Genomic DNA, 4,855 nt, shown 5'->3' with positions numbered 1-4,855 from the left:
CCAGATCTCTCCATTACAGCTTATTTTTTATCTTACACCTTTCTTTCAGAGCATCTTTCTTGGAATCTATAGACTGTTACGTTTTTCTCCTCTCTTTTTTCTGTCCCTCTCTTTATCTGTTTCTCTCTCTGCACCATGGAGTTGTTTCAATGCCAGTCTGAGGGGCAACTTCAGAGCCTGGGAGCCTGAAATCGATTACTCTCTCAGGTGGAAAGCACGGACACTTTCTCTGCTGGTATCACCCTCTTCTATTACTGACAATCCTCTTTCTCTCCTTTTCTGTCTCTAAACCTGTTAATCTATCCACATCTCTGGCTCTCTCCTCATAATGTCACCTCTTTCATTCTTTCACCTCTTTGACTCACATTTTTAAAGGAACACACCAACATTTTAGAAAATTTGTTAATTTCATGCCCTGGCAATAGTTAGAGAAAATCAATATTAATTTCATATCTGCACCTCTGTTCAATAAAGAAGTACCTTCATGATGTCTTTAGCGTAGTGCGAAGACTGACGAAGAAGCTGCTCAGTACTGGGTGAAAACAAAAAACTACCAAATCTTTGCAGACTTATGCAACTTTTTCTGGTACCACCAATAGCATAAAGTGGCTAAAACTAACCAGCTAAAGTTTGAAAACAACCCTTAAAATGTTCTACAGATTAACTACATTTTATGAATGTCACAAACCTTTCTGTGGTTTTATCACAAAAGTAAAACACATAAGTAGTAAACCTCACGCAGCAGACACAGTAGTTGTTTCCTGCTTGTTGTCCCATCCCACTTGTTCTCTCATAAATAAAATACTTCAATGGTTCAATTCATATGCAATTATACAGAACTGTGGTTTGAGTAGTAGTATGTACATAAAAATCCCTTCACTTCCAGCAAAATGTTAAGATATTGACTTATCCTCCTTAAAGGTATGCATCCATGAACATCTATTCATATGTCACTGGGCATGAGGAGCTAACTCGTCCCAGGAGAGTGGCATAAGATGAGCCAGTTTTTACTTATCCTGTCCTTGAGCTATAGAATTAAAAAGACAGAATTAGAATGAAAACTTGTACCTGTATATCAGCATCTCTCCTATCAAATGAAAACATCAGAATGCATCTATTACAAAGCTGCCTGAAAAAAAAAAGACTTATCAGAAAAGGCTCTCAACCATGCCAATGTAATGCTAGCTCCTGTATTTGGATGCAAAGTTTAAGATGACAAAGTCACCAACTAACAGATCTGAGATGTCTGGTTCACTTCTTTCATCGTTAGAGCTATGATGCTCTCATCTTTGTTCTTTGAAAGTACTTTCCTTTTTTTCCCTCTCTTGTTTCTTTTTCTCCTCTTCATGAACCCTTTCAGTTGCCGGCTTTTCAGGTGCATCAGTCAGGATTCTTGTCTTCATAGTCTCTCAGTTTGTTTGTGCCTGGGGCTGCTGACTTCAGGGTAACAGTAGAATATCAGCAGGAGACACATATCCAGCGTGGTTGGGGTGTGTATCTGTGTCACTTGGTGAAGTACATGCGTGTGAAGGGCATGGTGAAGCTCAGCAGAGATGGAGGTTGACACCACGGTGCATCATCTGCAGCTGCAGGCACCATCAGACACCATGAATGAGTCAAACTCTGCATCAGAGAAAACATCTTTGTTATGAGGGAAAATCCCTGAGAACCTGAATCCAGAAGAAATATTCCATGGAGTCATTGCTGACATGAAAGCCTCATTCACACAGCCAGGAGTTTCATACATGCTGACCGTTTTGCCTGAGCTGGATCTCATCCAACCATCAAGAGCTCTGTTGTGAAAGGTCTTAAATGGACCATGGACTCTCTTGTCCAGAGGCTGCAGGTGATGAGATGTGTGTGGTGGAACTTTGACCATAACATTACCTTTTCTTTTTGCTATATCCAAAGCCCTCAGCCAAATGTGGGCCTCATGGTTATCAAGCATTATCAGCACCAGCTGGTCAGGGGAGCATTTGGTGTGCTGAACCAGGCGTTCAAGGAGCTCAAAGCATCCATCTGGATCTGGTGTAGGTAACAATTGATCCTGGATCTGCTCCTCTAATGAAGTGGTCTTTGTATCTAACTCTTGGGAAGTTAAACATTGAAGGGGGGGGGGCTCTCCTCTTTTAGCAGACGTGATGGCATCCACTTGCTTCTTTCCTTTTTTTCTCTGCCACCACCTGCTTTGGTGTCTGTAGTGTTGTCACACCTGTTTTGTCAATATTATAAGTCCTGTTTGGAGGGAATTTAAGTCTGTAAAACAAAGAAAAGAGCCAATATGAGAAACTGGGCTTGAAAACCTAACAAGTAATGTAAAGAGTAAACAAGCTACCTATCAAGGAAGATGGATACCATTAATATCTGTATTCTGTCACCTGTCCACCACTTAGGCCAGACTGTCAAAGAGCTCCCTGACTGTAGTTATTTTTTTAGTTCTTGCCATGAAGCCTTTTCAGTGGTTAACATATGACAAACCAAACCAGCTGTGTTGTGTAAAAGTTGAAATACCAATTTATTCTTCAGAGACTTAACTGGTCTTCTGTGTTTTATGGTGAGTTTTATGGCGAGCATAATTTCTTAAAGTACAGTACTTCTTCTATAACAAGAGCCACAGGAGTATCTTGTCAACATGGGTACATGAAGAATACTTCATAGTGTTTGTACATTGTACAGTGTGAAATATGGACACACCTCACCACAACACAGTCTTTTTTTCCCATACCCTGTGAGAGCCTGCAATGACAAAAGAAGACAGTCAAGCTAATACTGTACAAGCAGATGCATGTTCAGACCTTCACAAACACAGTGACAAAAATGGCCACGTGCTGCACACTGTTTCCATCACCCATAGGCAGCTATAGGTAGTGTTTGGCTGTTAGACACACTCTGTCTGCTACTTGTATTAGCCTGCCACCTGCTCTGTTGGTCTGCAGGTGTGAAATTACAACCAACACCTCCCTTTGTCACAGCCCTTGCATACTGCATGCTAAGGCACAATGGTTTCACCCCCATACACAGTTCTGCTTTTATCTTTGTCTTGCAGACCATAAAACTACAAGACACATTTTGTTTGTAGGACATTAACCCTTTGAACTCAGTACACTCTTAGTCCACTGCCCCAGAGACAAAACACTTCTGTACTGTGGAGGCAAGCTTGAATACAGTAGGCATGTCAGTTATCCTCTGTCATTAATGCCGCACGGAGAATGGATTTCATCTCATCACACTGAAAAAAAAAAGAGACAAAAACTGATACAATCCATATCTTTTATGCAGCAGATCATGAGCACAGAAACACAGAAACCAGACTCAACACTTGCTCTTTTGTCTCTCTCATCTCTTCAGGTTATTTTTTACTGCAGTCACCACTCGCTGCTGTTCATTAGAAAGGCCAAGCAACACTCCCCTGATGTTTACTTCTGAAATATTGCACCTTTCAAAGTGTTCCTCTGTGACTTTTCCTACACCTGTACCACCTGTTCAAACAAGTGTTTCTTTTTTCCCCCAAAAAATACAAAATGATTAAATCCCATAATAACATTACAACAACTTTTGGTTTTCACTCTGGAACAACAAGGTCCCTTAAAATACCACAAATTACTCCTTAATTGACAAATTTACCCTGACAGTATTCCAAGATGCTTACTCTTCAAGAAGGGTATTTAATGTAGTAGCTAGAGATCCCTTTGTTTAACCTTTGAGACAAAACAAACAATCAAACAAACAAAATCTAAAAGACCCTTAAAACACCTTAATTGTTAGTTTTAACAAATTAAGTACAATTTAAGGGGTACATGATCTGATTTCTTAATTATCATTTCACAGTGTTATTATTAAACTAAATTTACACATTTAGTTTATGTTGCTAATACTAACTTTAGATGAATGGTATAGACCTTGTGCAGTTGGTACACCATGGTAAACACAAAAACACAAAAACACACATGTATGAGGAGGTCATATGGCTTGACAACACAACAACATGCACTGTAGCAAACCCCGGCCAGACAATGGTGAAGCATACTAATGTTTCCAGAAGTTTTTATTTATGTTTAGCCTTTAGTCTTTATATGAACACAAATATATCTTTCCTTCCTTAAACTGAGTGTGTTGCAGCAGCTTGATGTTTCTATGGCAACAAATTTCAACAGCTCTGATGGTAATTTGCATCCAAAAATAATCACTAAGCCAGATTGTTTTTCTATGTTGGTCTGACCAGTAAACACCATGTAATATAAAGTTTATAAATAGCATAATTTGAAATTATTAGCTTGTGACCCAGTAATAAGCCCATGTAAAACAGGACTGTGCGGTGTAATAATGCGACTAAAAGTAAGTGAGTCTCCACTGTAACACTGTGTTTCAGATGGCGATATATTGTATTGGCACATATTTGAAACACTTCCAATGAGCTTCTGCTTTGGTATCATTTTGTTATAAACACATAATAAAAGCACAGAATCAAGCATCAGTACCAGTCACAACCACTGTCATATCATTAACATGACCAGCTGATCCCAGCGCTGTGTGGGAGAACTAATCTAATTACCCTGAATGTCTCTGATTTCTCCCTTTGCTCTGCGTTAATTTTTTTCCTACAGAGGAACTCTGAATAAATACTTTGGAACTACAGAGATGAAAGTGGAGCAGACTCACATGTATGTATTTATGTCATAGGTAATCTGTTAACATTCTGTCTGTGTTATAATATGAAGGTTGAAGTCCTTATTTATGGTCAAAATGCAGGTAAGAGGCGGATCAATGCACGACAGGGACAGGGATTTTGGACCCCATGAAAAGAACTATGGCTGAGGTATGTCCACATGGAGACATACCTCAGCCATAGGACTTA

This window comes from Toxotes jaculatrix, chromosome 10 (assembly GCF_017976425.1).
Source record: "Toxotes jaculatrix isolate fToxJac2 chromosome 10, fToxJac2.pri, whole genome shotgun sequence".
Taxonomy (NCBI): domain Eukaryota; kingdom Metazoa; phylum Chordata; class Actinopteri; family Toxotidae; genus Toxotes; species Toxotes jaculatrix.
The sequence above is the reverse complement of the archived record's forward strand: the minus strand, read 5'-3'. Positions refer to the sequence as shown.